The sequence below is a fragment of the Manacus candei genome, unplaced genomic scaffold (assembly GCF_025592945.1).
Source record: "Manacus candei isolate 608988 ecotype Guabito, Panama unplaced genomic scaffold, ASM2559294v1 h1tg000131l, whole genome shotgun sequence".
Lineage (NCBI taxonomy): Eukaryota > Metazoa > Chordata > Aves > Passeriformes > Pipridae > Manacus > Manacus candei.
Genome location: NW_026138179.1, coordinates 1,308,216 through 1,323,390, shown reverse-complemented (window position 1 = coordinate 1,323,390; position 15,175 = coordinate 1,308,216). Strand labels below are relative to the sequence as shown.

At 39.0% G+C, this 15,175-nt stretch overlaps 1 long non-coding RNA gene across 1 annotated transcript in view; it reads right to left on the bottom strand.

Moving 5' to 3' along the window:
- LOC127462596 (uncharacterized) overlaps nt 1-15,175 on the bottom strand; it is a 71,182-nt gene that overhangs the window by 11,366 nt on the left and 44,641 nt on the right. The window contains exons 4-5 of the long non-coding RNA XR_007900497.1: nt 12,176-12,265; nt 6,087-6,181 (exon numbers count right to left, since the gene is read on the bottom strand). This is a non-coding gene — a long non-coding RNA (uncharacterized LOC127462596). The remainder of the gene's footprint in view (nt 1-6,086; nt 6,182-12,175; nt 12,266-15,175) is intronic.

The following is a 15,175-nucleotide window of genomic DNA, read 5'->3' as shown; positions in this document are numbered from 1 at the left end:
AGGATCACTGGTTTATTACCACTGAGACAAGGACATAAACATACATGACAGGATATTTCTCTAGAACAGGAGTATCACCTAATTTAAACAAGAAATTGTCTCTGCTGCAGCTTAACAGTAGAACAGGAGACAAGTTCTATTACCTCTACTTCACATTTCTGTTTTCAGTCTAGAAGGATTCAATTTGTAAAGTAAAATTTATACCTTTTGTGTTTAAATCTCACAGAATTTAGGTGAGGAAATGGCTTGATCCATAGCAAAAGTTAGAGATAGTTTTTACTAATCTGTTTCTAAACAAAATACCAAATTTTGTTAATCTGGGAAATAATTCTATTTTTTCAAGGTAATAGTGACCTGTCAGATGTATATCCAAGTATGACCAAGTATTAGCAAGTATTTTTTCAGAAGCACAAAACAGTGAAGTGCACAAGAAGAAATACCACTTCTATAACTCTTTACCCCAGCCCCTGTTAGGTATTTACATATTTAAAAATGTATTTAATTTTTCAGCTAGATACACGTAACCCTATTTCTGTACAATGAAGCAGCCAGAATTTGGGATCAAATCTACTTGAAAAAGTTTTCTTAGACTTAATGTGAGGCTTTTCTTGGGAGTAAATATTTAGCATCAAGTCCTTAGGAAGTGAGATACATTAATGGAATAGAGTAAGATACTTACTCCTTTCAGAAAAGTTTTTGTGAATGCTAAGTGTATGTTCAGTCAGTATGTTTTCCTGACTGTTTCAAATCAATACAGTAAACTATTTAATTTGTTGTAGTTTATTGTTTGTTTCTATTTCCTGTACTCCTGTTAGTAAATTGAGTAGTTAAACTGATTTGTCTGGTTTCACTAATGAGTAGAAGGTATGGGCAGGCTCCTACTGACCTTTCAGAAATGTACGAACACATGATCGATAAAAACACTTTTTTTCTTGCAGAGAAGTGGCAGGTTGAACACAGGGAGTGCCATATTTTTATCTGCTGGAATTAGTCAAGTTGTGATAAATAATAAGAGCTGTAAGGTTTAGACCTGACCTTACATTCCATGTGTTTCACTGTAACAGCTCTGAGTTCCAGTTGTGAACCAGGAACTCATTGCACAAAAGCAGTCTGGGAAGCTCTGACTGCCTTCAGCAAATGTTGGATTGTGCTGAGTGAAGCAGCCTAAAACATTCATGTCATTGAAAGCTGAGAGACTGGTCAGAAACTTCTACTGATAAGCTGTTAATTACTTCCTTGGTGTTGTCATGTCATCTGTACTATATTAGTTATGAATTGCAGAGGATTCCTAGTTTTCTCCTAAGCTCTGTGTTTGTCATCAGTGCAAGCAGTGACTCAACATCAGAGCAAATTTGACTTCACCAATATTGTGGCTTAACCCTGGGCAAGGTACTTGCCTCAAGATGCAGCATCAAGCTTTCCAGTCCTCAGCACAAGGCCACTCCTCTGTGTTACTGACTGCTCACACTTGGTTCACAAACTTATCTCAGAAGCAAAGTCAAAAATTATTAAATGCTATTTAATTAAAAATCAGCATAATGGGTAATTTTCTACCCACTGCACTTGTCGTTTGGGACACAGCTATAACACTCATTAACTTTTCTAAATAAGGGAACTTATTTCCAAAGGTGTGTGGGAAGCCATGCACAAGTGCAGTCAGTAGGGATTTGTATGCTAACCTCCCACAGTACATTAAAATGTCCTGCACCACAGGAGGTGGTATGTAGGAGTGCTTGGGCAAACTTCAGAACAGAGGAAGGTACTGAATCACTTGAAAAATTCTCCTTACTCTTTCTTTATGTATTCAATTACTTGTTCCAGTTTTTACCTCCTAAGCACTCTTACTTCACAGGGTTATTTCAAGGCAGAATAGAAGTGCTACATTCTTAATGCAAACCTGTCTTTACTCCCACCTCCTCTTTAAATTTAAGAAGTAAAATTTGGCTGAAAGATGATGAACCAACAGCCAGCGCAAGTTCCAAACCTAGCTTGCAGTTGTCAGTTATAAGCCAGGATTCCCAATGATGTACCACAATTTTGCTACAGTTCAACAACAAACTCCTGTTCACAAACTTCAGTTGTCCTGTGTCAGCTCTGCCAGAAGCTCATGGTGACCAATATTATCATGGCCTTTGCACTTGAGGGTTTACAAAAATGCCTGTGGAAAAGTGATCTTTAACCCACCTGGCAAAGATTTATGACACGAGGTGAGGTTAATAAAATACAGCTCTGGTGAGAGCTGAAAATCTGCCTAGACCCTCTTGGGCCCTTGGAGGCACATCCTCCCCCTGGGGCACGTGTGGGACATTGTATTTGTGGGTGCTCATTGCTCAGTGATCCTATGGGGGAAGTGGCTGTGGGGTGGGATTTATGTGGATACAGTTAAAGAATTCTATACCATTTGGGAAATGAGTAGTCATAAACTCAAAAAAGGATGTAGCAAGGAAAAGGAAAAAAATAACGAGTGTTTCATGTCATTATCAGAGCAAACAGTGCAGTGCGTAGTTCTGAGACTGCAAAGAGCCAAGCTGTTCCACAGAATCAAGCACAACTACCTTGCAGAAATGCTACAAAGCAAAACTGCCCACTGAAATCCAATTTATTTGCAGTATACTGTTGGATGTAAAAGGGATTGTGATATTCAGACACAAAAATCCATCCATTTTTGTCCCTGTCTAAGTTTTAGTTGGCTCCCCGCCAAGTCCCCGACCCAACACCAAAAAAAACCTCCAGCACAGTGCTAAGGAAAAAAAAAAACTAGTTTAGAAACATCCAAACTAGCCAAACTTATATGAAAATAAATGTATTTACATATATTGCAGATGAAATACTATATACAATTTCCGAAAGGAAGAGGGAAAGGGAAGGAGGAAGGGGAAAGGAACAAAACCAAAATCAAACATACACAGTCAATAACCCAAGATCTAGCAACTAGAGAATTAGTAAAGGAATATCTTACTACTCTCCTTGGGACAACAGAAGTCGCACTGGAACGAGCACCGGCACCCTCCGCCTGCCAAGGTCGGCCAGGCCTCAGCAGGCCTCACTCCCCAAGGTTGGCCAGGCCTCAGCAGGCCTCACTCCCCAAGGTTGGCCAGGCCTCAGCAGGCCTCACTCCCCACATGGCAGAGCTGACAGCAGGGAACCCGCAGCCTCAGAGCCACTGGAAGGAAAGAGAGCGAAGGCCTCTCCTCCTTTCTTCTTATACCCCTGGCTTCCGTAAAAATTGTAGGGAGTACCGGGAAATATGGGCCCTTCCTTGGTTACAAACTAGTCACCAAGGAAGGCCTAGACTAAACTACCACAGTCCCTTAACACAGACCTTCGAGGACACACTCAAATGCTCAAAGAACATTTACATGCTTGATTTTTTTCTACTTTAACACCAAACATCATTACTGTAAAGCCAATTTTGCTGTCTTCTAACATCAGTTACACAAAGAATTGTATTAAAACTGTTCATAAAATAAGCTTCCAGTATTTAATAGGAGCATCTATAAACCTGCAGCCTGTAAAACACTGTCCTTTTTTTATTCAGTAGTTTTATTTATAAATACACTATAGGCAAGTTTGAAGTGCCAAAGTGAGCTTTCAATCACTCAAAATATTAGAAGAAAAAGGTTCATTGCTATCAATTTTTAATGGGAAAAGTATAGCAGACCCATGCTTTAAAAAAATAAAAATATGTATCCGAGATCTTAGGCTTCGTATTTGTCACATGGCTGAAGCAGCATGTTCACATTCCATAGTCTCCATTGCCATAGCAACACATGCTTGTCAGATCAGGGCTGATTCAATGCAGCCGCCTCCCTGCAGAAAGTCTACTAACCCTTAGATATGCAACCCTAGAATTCAGTAGCACTTCTTTTTGTTTGTTTGTTTAGAAAGGTAGTATTATTAAACAATGCAAGGTAAACACCTCAAGATAATCTACCTGATCTAAATCTGCACAGCTTGCTCTTTTTTAAACCAAAGGTCTGAAGTACTTAATGCAGCTAGACACAGAGGTAGATGATTCAGGTGACAAGCTTTTCATGTATGAAATTGTAAATGAAAATACAATGACAGAATTTGCTGAGTTGGAACGGACCCATGAGGATCATCGAGTCCAACTTCTGGCCCTGCACATCAATCCCACCATGTGCCTCAGAGCATTGCTGAAACACTTCTGGAACTCTGGCAGATTTGGTGCTGTCACCACTTCCCAGGGGAGCCTGTTCCAGTGCCCAACCACCCTCTGGGTGAAAAGCCTTTCCCTGGTATCCAACCTAAACCTCCTGTGACTCAGCTTGATGCCATTTCCTAGAGTTAGAATCACAGAATACTCTGAGTTGAAAGGGATCCATAAGGGTCATCAAGGCCAGCTCTTGGGTGAACGGCCCACAGGGGGATCCTGCCTTGGGTTTTGTTAGCACCATGCTCTAAGCAGGTGAGCTGAGCTCAGAGGCCTGTGCCTGGTCATGAGAGTGCAGAGATTGGTACCTCTGCTGCCCCTTTGGAGGATATTGAAGACCACGGTGAGGTCTCCCCTCGGTCTCCTCCAGGCTGAACAGACAAGTGACCTCAGCTGCTCCTCTAAGGCTTCCTCCCTGTTTTGCATTTCAATAGCACACAAACACTGGCTGGCATCCTGTTCCCTTTGGAGTGAACAGAGAGCCCTTCCCCCTTCTTTGCTTCATACAGTAAAAGTTTGTTCAGTTTTCACCTACAGTCAGTCATAAGACACTCAAGTTCCATTATCATCACACACAGCTGGATTGAGCAAGGCAGGAATGCAGAGTTAAGTGATTTGTGCAGATTTACAGAACAAGCTGACATGTGAAATGCTGTTTTGCAGCTTTGGATCGGTTATTTCTGCATTTATCATTGTTACATATGCTACCATTTATATTTCATCATTACCTGAATACAGGAAAAAAAAGCAATACAAAAAAATCTCTCAGTTAATGCTGCACACTTCACCTGATTCTGAGAATTCATCACACAGACTACTAAACCTGGTTTCCACTGCAATATGCTGTGGTTTAGAGCCTTGGTATATTTTTAATCAATCAAGTGTTGCCATATGCAAAAATGTAAGCAGATTGAAATGTTAATGTCCCTAGAAACTGAGAACTGGAAAATGCTGAAGTGTATAACCAGAAGTTATACTCAATACTACATTATTCATGCTTTCTGGTTTTACTTTGTTCTACCATAGTTGAACAGACTCCCTTAATGCAGGGCAATTAAAGAGATTTCCATGGACATGTTGCCTCAGACATACAACCGTATCTTGATGAATTGCTAGAATCAACTTACATGTACTTGTTTTTCTGTGTTGGTAGAGTAAATTATTCAGAGGACCAGGTAATTTATTTCTAATAACTTATATTGTAAACTGCTTCATGCAGTTAGAAAGAGAGTTCAGACTTTTTAGGTTAAAAACCCCCACTTCCTGTAGCATGTGTTTTCTGAATCAGTACTACACATTTGTTGAGACACTTCTGCTCTAAGACATCCTGCCTAGAGAATGGCAAACAGCAGGTAACAGTAATTCACAGTCTCCAGGAGGTTCTGTTAACTTTATATTAAGTAGTACAATTTGCTCTATATAGATTTTAATTTCTGTAAGGATCATGATGTGCTTGGACTCAGCATGACTTAAAAAATTGCCAGTGTTCATTCCTATCAGGTGCTTTACAAAGTCTCCTAAGTCCTGGTTGCTCAGGGCAATGTTAGATCAAAAAAGATTCTAGAAAGATGAGGGTAATTCCCAACATCCACTGAAGTGTGTTGCATCACACTTCAACAAAATCTGCCAACCATATCTTTGTTTAAAATAAGGCACTAGACAGGAGCAGAATTTAAACTAAACACACTTTTAAATCTAAATGAACCTTTTAAAAATCTGGGATAATATTTAGAACGGTGTTTCCTTGAATATTTCAGTTTGTGACCCAATTGCAATAACTAAAAATCTGTTGGATTTATGAATCTAAAAGTAAGTTCATTGTACTCCTTCAATCTGGAAATAAGCTGTTAAAGAAGGAGTCTCATACTACAGTTGACAATTTACATACTTTTTGGAAATGTTGTTAAATTACCTTGGAAAGGTTTTGCAACACATCAGTAAATTCCTCTTCCTTTATTAATATTTCTGATATGTTCCATCTCATGTTTTCTCTTTCTTTGTCAATGTCTGAAAAAAGAAGAATTTATACTACTAGTTAAATACCACCACATAATTCTTTTGGATCAAGTAATAATTCTTTCTGGAGAAAGGAAATTCATTTAAAAATTATTCTCTCCCTAACTGCAAAGAAAAGCACTAAATTACAGAGTAATATTACATCAGCAGCTGCTATGGCTGGCACTAAAGCATAGTGTTTGGGTGCAGTCTAAAACTGCCCTTCAGGGCACATGTCAGAATACTGAAACCCCAGCCAAGTGCCAGGAAATACTCCTTCCACCAGCAACAGAGCTGCAGCACACCCCCCCAACTACCCGGGGAGCTATTTGGGATTTGAAGGGGCTGTCAATACAGTGTTCCAGCTCTGTTAAACCCTTTAGTTACAAAGCCACGAAGAGCCTTGTTCCCAGCTGGGTCCAGACCTGCCCCACAAGTTGTCTTCTCCCCAGCAGGTACACAAAGCCAACACTCCTGCCTTGTAGGTGCCACAGAACGTGAGCACATCATCTGCAGCTGGAAGCAAAGGGCAGTTGCTTCCTGTTCTTGCTGATTTTCTTTATGCCAGGGAAGTTCCTTAAACAATACTGAGGATGGGAAAAAGAGTAAGAGGAGTGCTAATGAGGGAGCCTCTTAATCTGCTAAATGTGTATTAGCATGACTGTATCAGAAATCAGTAATGGTTAGAGCCTTAAGCCCTAGAAAATTCATACATGCTATGATTTTGTAATCCTATCCTTTCCTTCTACAAATGTAATAAACAGCATATTTCAAAGTTCTGTATGAAGTATGGAACATTTAAAGCATCCAAAGCTGTTGCACAAGATCACCTAAAAGGCACATTAACAATTAGCCAAGTACTCCTGTGGGAAGACAAAGTACTCTTTCTGCCTCAGCTGCTCAAAAACAACTGTCTGCTCTGCATAGTAAAACTGGGACTCAGTTCCTGGGCAGCTGCTCTGCTTCCCTGAAAACACTGGGTAACTTTCTGAAAGAGCTGGAAAAAGCTGTGGAACTACAGCTGCACTGTATCCAAGCGAATTCCAGTATGACACTGCACCACCCAGCATTTCCTACCTGCATACTACCATTCTACTTCCACCAATAAACGAAGGAAGAGAGCTGGTATGAAGGTTGTATATGCCCTTTAAGCTTACTGCGTATTTTATTTTATTACTTTCTAACTTGCCAGTTTTGCAAGCCAGTATTTGAGCCAGGAATTGTTAATCACACTTTGCATTCTCAGTAACAAAAAAACCTCTCATTAGAATTCTGACTCCAAAACCCAATCACTGTAATTACTTTTTAAAATACCCAATTTAACTCTCTAATCTAAGTAAAATGACAATGGTTTCTACATCTACTATTGAGGGAACCCTGACCAGAAAAAAGCACAATCAGAATGTTTACAGGTGTGATCACAGACCAGTAGTTCTCCACTAAAGCAATTCAACATGTCGAGCTGTACAAAGCTGCAGCTGGGTTATCACAACACTCCTAATTCAAGATGTACGATATATATGCAACTTAAATGTAAGTCTTTAAAACAGACAGAATTTCAAGTTTGAAATTCATAATCTACTTCCACAGAACATTTTTTCTTTTCAAAAATATGTTTTGAAACCTTTAAAAATATATGGCTAATTACGAAACTAATTAATAGTTTCAGGTTTTCCAGCCTTGGGATATTATTTAAATGTATTTCCTTATTAAGTTCTAGTGCTTATTTATTTCTGGGTGAGAAAAGATCCCAACCAAGCATCCTGGGCTCAAAAACACACATACAGTTTGCCATCTGAGTACCCACACAATACATGTGGGGGGTTTTCAGGCAAAAAAAAGGTATGAGCACACATAGAAATGTAAATTTAATTTGCTATACTTACATACCTAGGCTATAATGAGATAGAAATGTTGCTATGGGAACAGGTTCTCAAGAAAGTAGGAGATCACACATGACAGGCAGCACATTTTTGGATGGGTTTTGGGTATGTTACACCAGGGTGGATAAAAAACATGTCAAAGCATAAGGTTAGCTTAAAGTTTTACATGCTCTAATCTATAATGAGGTTCCATTGATAATTTTGCATTACTTAAGGATTCTACAAAGCACTACTTGCCTCCAGGTGTGTAAGAATGCTTTTCTCTCATCTTTATATCCTTTATCTTTAATTTGTAATTTCCTATCTTGTTATCAGGTCCTCCCCTTTTGTTTTATTTTTTCCCTAAATGTATTCATAATGCTCATTTGCTCATTCCTTCTACCTGTCCATTGTACACTTCTTTCTCTCTCTCTTCTTCCCTCCCCTCCCCTCCCCTCCCCTCCCCTCCCCTCCCGTCCCCTCCCCTCTCCTCCCCTCCCCTCCCCTCCCCTCCCCTCCCCTCCCCTCCCCTCTCCTCTCTGTGTATTCTTCCCAGGACTTTTCCAGCCTGTGTGTATTTGGCAGTCGCCCTTCTCTGGCAGTATTCCCCCTGACAGAACCTCAGGCTCTGCTCTGGCAGGGAGGCTGCAGGCACACAGAGCCACGGCAATAATACTTGCAGTGGTGTTTTTTCATTCAACAAAACTGAATGTGCATTTCTTCCTCCTGTTTCCTCCAAAGAGAACGTAAGAGATACAGTCACTTCTGTCATGAAAAGAGCCTTTGGGAGTCCTCAAGCAAAACCCACCCATGCCAGCTGACTCTGCTCCCCGGGGCTGCATGTCTGGCAGAGGGCAGGGGCTGCCCAGGCCACCAAATTACTTCAGTCAGTACTTTATCAACAAGAGCAGGTGGCACATGGAATTATGTGGAAATAACTTGAGGTGATCTACAGAGAAAGCCAAACTAAGTACTCAGAGATCATAACCTAATCCAAGTTCATTTTGGAATATATTTATACGACTTGTCAGTTAATCTGCATGTCAAGTGTAAGCTACTGTCAAGATTTGCCCTGGATATTATCCCCAACCACTAAACACACATTTACTGAAGACTGTAGACATGGCTTTAGCATTCTTAGAATCATGTTTCAAAGCGATATTCAAAGCTGTGTATAATTTTTGTATTTAGACACCATCATTGCTTTTTGTTTTATGCATTAAAAGAACTATAGCAAAATGACACACACTTGTATCTTTTCTTTCAGACTCCCTCAATACATCCATTTTGCAAAGTTTATTTCCTCCTGTGCATAGTGGCAGGTATGATGTTTTCTGTCAACTGATATGATATAACCTTTATATCCTAGTACAGCATTGCAGAAGCTTACATCCCCCAAACTTTGAAACTAAAAGGTACACAGGCAACCAGGTTAAGAATAGCTAAACTCAGTGCCAGTGTAACAGTATTCCAGAAATCTGCTGTGCCAAGTCCTTCTTTTTAAATGTCTATGAAAATTGTATTAAGATTTTTGTAGGCCTTGACATGAAAAACTGTATTTTGCATCCTAATGTGACTTAATATGCATTGAAGAGCTCCATAAACTAATGACTTGGCTGAGCAGCATCCTGGGCTGGGGGCAGGAGCCATCCTGTGCTCCATTTGACATTCCAGGCTGTTATCAGACACTGTCAGGGGCAGCAGAATGTTAGCTGAAGTGGAAGGGAATATATTCAGATCACTTCTACTCTTCCAGTTTTCTGACTTCTTCCTGTTCTGTGATTATTCCTTTGCATCAACATTTAAAGGAATTTGTAATTCAAATATAGAATTTTTAAACTGCCAGCAGCTCAAGTTCCATCTGGGATCTGAACAGTCAAGCTGAGCTCCTTCTGCTACACACAATACTTACACCATCACTACCAATAAATATTGGGAAATTAGAGCTCTGCAGATGGATTTTCTAATGAACAGAACAATTTGCTCTTTCAAACTCTTTCTACAACTCTAATTATGACTCCAGTAAAAGCTAATTTTGTGAGGTAATATTTTTAAACCGCAGTGACTCAAAATGTTTGTCAGATAACCCTAAATTCATGTGCATACTTAATAAAGATTTAAAAACTGTGAGTGTGAGTGGCATGTCCATACGAATATCCACTGAGAGGTGCATGACACCAATTTGGTCGAGTGATAGTGAATTGTATGATTCACTTTTTTGACTTTGCTCTACGAAATAAACAATAGCTTTCTATATGATAGCAAAATTCACTTTTCTGTGACCTAGACAGTCACCTTTCAGTGTCTTTCTGGGTTGGTGCTGTGCAAGTGAAAAACCACCTTCCTCTCATTCACCTCATTGCAAGGAAGTGAAGTTTCTGACTCCCGATGAGGTTGGTCAGGGCTGCCTCTAGAATGTAGTTCTGAAAGACCTGAGCTGGCTCAGTGAACACTGATGTGCACAGATCCACAGCCTGCTGTGCACAGAGCTCTGTTAGTGGGAACAGCACAGGTTACGGAAACACAGAGGACTTGGGGCAGCTTTTTACAAAATTTAGCCTGCAACAAGAGTAGTGTTACATTTGGTATGTTTATACATACAAAAATAGGAGAGATTTCAGAGTTACTCTCTTTACACTTATTGCATTCAATTCATTAAAAAACCTCAAGATGTGCAGTTTTCTACTGTGTTTCAACTGACATTAATTTCCAAATAAAAGTGTGTTGCATTTTGGTGTGAGATACCATTTAATATTCTCCATTCATACTCTATTACTTCAACTGCTGCTAACTCAAAAATGCAGGGATTCTGTAGTTTGCCTCCATAGTAAAAGTACTCTCTACAAAAGCCATTTCCCTTCTTCAACTACAATGAAGAGAAAGTTATATTTATCTGACAAGTGCTTTAAATAGTTCCCATTTCAGATGAGATTGCTGCCAGACCACAAAACAAGCTGCTTCTACACTGCTTTGCCCGAAACCGTTACAAAATGAGGCTAATTTAGAAAATTAACACAATGTAGAAAATAAATATCAGAAACCCAGAGCTTGGATAGAGTGAGTTCTCCATTTCTCCTTCTTGTTTGCATGAAAAAGAATGACATATCATTGAGTTATTGTATGAGGAGGGAAAACACCAACACCAGGTATTAATAACTTTGTAAAAGGTCTTGAACACCAAAATAGCTTCTAATTATATTCTAAAATACCAACAACAGCCTGACATACCCAACTAATGATCAGGACAGGGAATGTCCATTCCTGTAATGAATTCAGATTCTTTGAGAATTGCTAAAATTCTTTTTTTAGTGTGGTTTTGAAGATCATACCTAATAAGCAATAAGATATTCCTTTTAAAAATCAAGGCTCTGTTTCACTTTCTTAAAATAACAATTTTTGAAAGCTTTTTAATTTATGAATTTTAACAGTATTATTATTTCAGAAGCTCAAATTTTCAACTGAAAAGTTCAAGTTTAACATTATTTACGCACTGGCACTGCCCTTAGGACAGAAATGTTGGCTTTTAGAAGGAAGGTTCAATTCTTTTCAATGAAAGAATGTTTTTCAGATTTATGTTAAGTGGAGAAGTATTATGAGTTCTTTTCCAGGATTAATCAGAATCCTGAAACTGTTGCAGAACATCACTATGGGGGTACATTTTGATCCATCACTCTTGACTATATCAACACGTAATCTCCTCAACCCATTATCTTTGTTAGAATTGAAATTCATACATAATTTGGAAAGGATGTTCATTGAGTTAAAGGTTTTTAGTTAAATCCATGATGTGGATTGGTGAAAAAAATCTCTCCTCCCTTCCTCAAATACAGAAGACATTTTTTTTCACAGAAAAATACACTTCCTAAGCAACACACTACCTGACTGCATGAAATCCCATCTCTGCTTGTGTGATAGAAGCAGAGTAAGGCAATGTTGGCCAACTAAGCTTATCACCAGAATATACCTTGCATTACAAAACAGATGAGTAATCCTTCCAAAATCTCGGGGGCTATTACATTTTTTGCCTACACAGTTAAATGCATTTAGAAGCCCCTGGAAAACTGTTTCTCTTCAGTTTAACTTCTTTGTAAGTACAGCATAAACCGTGCACTCTCACCAAGGATGGCCCAGGTATCAACAGTACCTGAGGCATAAACATCCAAATGCACGGCTGGAGCTGGGAAGTGTTTGGGCAGATTGTATCCACAGACACCCAGGGTTATGGAACAGAGCACTGGAAAGCAAATATGAAAATAAACACTCAGTAAAAACAGATGTAAACCTTAGCTCCTCACTCTGCTGCTCATACACAGTATATTCCTGAACACCCAACATTCCAGAAATCCACTAACTCTCCAAGTGCCCTGTCGATGACACCTGCAGTTTTCCTCCTTCTGGGGAATTTAACACTAGGTGGCACATCACACCATGCAATGTGTAATGAAGTGCAAGCACACACTGCTTGTCCTTTAAAAGCTCCTCAAATCAACACAGTAACACATCCATGGCAGCCATGGCTGCTGCTGAAAAAGGGCCTGGAAGAATAACTTTCATACAGTATTCATAGGCAGATGTTTCTCTTCAATTTAGTACTAAATTAATCATATCAAGCTTTATTATATATTAAAAATCTATTACATTAGCTGATGCTAAAATATAGTTTAATATCCACATGAGAGTTGAAAGTATTAAGTTATGCTTTTATTTCACAACTGTTTCCAAAATAATGCCATCATGGTTTAGTTTCACTAGTGATGCATTACTGCCTAAAACATTATTTTAATTCACAATTTATAGCATTGAATGTAACTACCAAATTTGGAACACAGAGCTGATAGCAACACAGTGATTTTTTTCATATTAAAAATTAGTAAGACTATAAAGTTGAGCCGTATCTCTCCAGAGCTCATTTTTTCATAGGTGGTGTTGGATTACTGATCACAATGGATCCCAAAGCTGCACCGCTCAGGGTCTGGAGCTTTCCAGGCAACCAGGATATTTTATTCATAAGGCACCTACTAAGTCTATTTTTAGACCTGTAAATAAATATCTGTGATTCACCTAGGTACTATATTTGTGATGCAAAATCCTTTCAATTGGATCTGTATTTCATATGCCTTGTAACAGCTTGAAAACATTTAAGTAGGAATCAGTGAGGAGAGTATTTTTAAGCTACACTTATGTCTGATGCATGAATCCTGTAACAAAATGTAAAATAATCTCTGTGTAAGAATTGGCATGCACTTCTTTTAATCTCTGCCCCTAAGAATAAAAAAAGAGAACCTCTCCTTTCAAATAGAGATAAAGCAAGATCTCATAGGGAAATAATTCAGTCAGTGGAAAACTCTGCTTATAGTTGCCTTCACATGAAGGCAAGGAAAGGAGAGTTAGAACATAAGACAAAATGCAATTTTTTCTAGAAAAGAAAAATAATTTTTAGAACTCAATTTCATAAAAACTGAGACCAAAACCTAAAATGCTTTAATTGACAATGTAAATTGCAAGACAAAGAAGTTCTATGGTTGCCATGGCTGCCTTCAATGCCTTGATATGCTTTCCTGCCTTTATTTTTAATCTTAACTCTCAACTCTGAATTTATGTCTTTTACTGCCACACCAGCTCTTCTTCTTCAGAATTCTATTCCACTGCTTGATCTCCTAAACTGGTAAGGCCAGATAACTTTGGGATAATAAATCTCACAGTTCAATATTTCAATTCAACATTTTACATGTTAAAAACAAGACTGGAAAAGAGTACTCCAACATCAAATTCCTTTGCTATGCAAAAATAACTGTGGTTAAACAGTTACAGCCTTAGGTACTTTCTTAGCATGATTTTTCTTGTGTCTGGGCAGGTATCCAGCCTAGAATAAGATTCTCTAGCTGTATAACATGGTTTTCTCCACCAACATCGCAGAAAGAGCCCATGGTGCTCTAAGTACAGCCAGGCAACCAACACACCAACCACAGCTATTTTGGTAGCAACAGCACCTTACAAAGAAGTGGGCTCCACAAAGTGGTTAAAACTATCACTCAAGGAGGTCAAATTGTCAAAAATAGCTTTCCCTGAAACCAGTAATCAGGCTTGTATTTGTATGTTGAAATTACAGGCAGTTTTGCATTGCAAACAACTCTGTGGCAAACCAAAAATACAGGCTTTTGTTTCCCTTCCCAATACAAACATGCTGATTTATGTTGTCCATTAGGTAGAAGGAAGTTTCCTCTGTCTTTAAAATAAAGCAGTCCTTTAATAAAATGTATTTGGACTTTGAAATGACAAAATAGCAGTTGGGATAATGTAACCTAAGGACAAGCTCTCTCCTGTCACGCTGCTGTGGCTACAACCACCACAAGCCCTTGAATTCCATTATTTTTAAAGAATGATGCTGACCTGGACTACCCATCAATGGGGTTCTGTTTCCAACAAAATGACACTGTAATTCAGGCAGCTCAGTGTATGCCATGTCTTTCCCTGTTACCTAAGGGGCAAAATGGAAACTGAGACTGGTCAGCTTCTTCCTGACCAACGGATGCTACCGAAGTGTCACCGAAAGAACCACGGTCACTGTTACATCCTCACAGTGTTGGGTGTGAAACTTTTGACATATTCTATATAGAAATCGTGTTTTAATTGCAGCATTATGTAGCATTATGTCCTAGGAGGGACAAGCCAAATACAAACAACAAGCATCAGGGAGATCTCTCTGTCTTAGGCAGCATCCAGGCACATATGGCTACACAAGCTGACAATTACCAGTGGGCTTGGGAAGACTTCATTTGACTGGTGTTATTGTAGTTAGTGACAGTGCCAGATTTAGAAGCAGAAAATCTAAGGATGAAAAAGACTCAGAGATAATAACAGCCCTGAACTCATGACATACTCCTGCACCAAAGGGACAGCAGTCTAGGCTTTGAGGATAACTACCACTGGTAAGGACACTGTAGGATCGTGCAGCAGCACAACCATATGTGCAAACTTTAAATAGCAAATAACAAAGAACATGAAACCAAATAACCAGATTAAAATGCCATGGTTTCGAAAATCACTGAAACTGTGTGCTTTGTACTTTACCATTTTAAGGCCAGATTTACAGCCCTGCGTTAGCAATCGAAATATACAATTAAGGGGAGAGATTTTTCAAAGA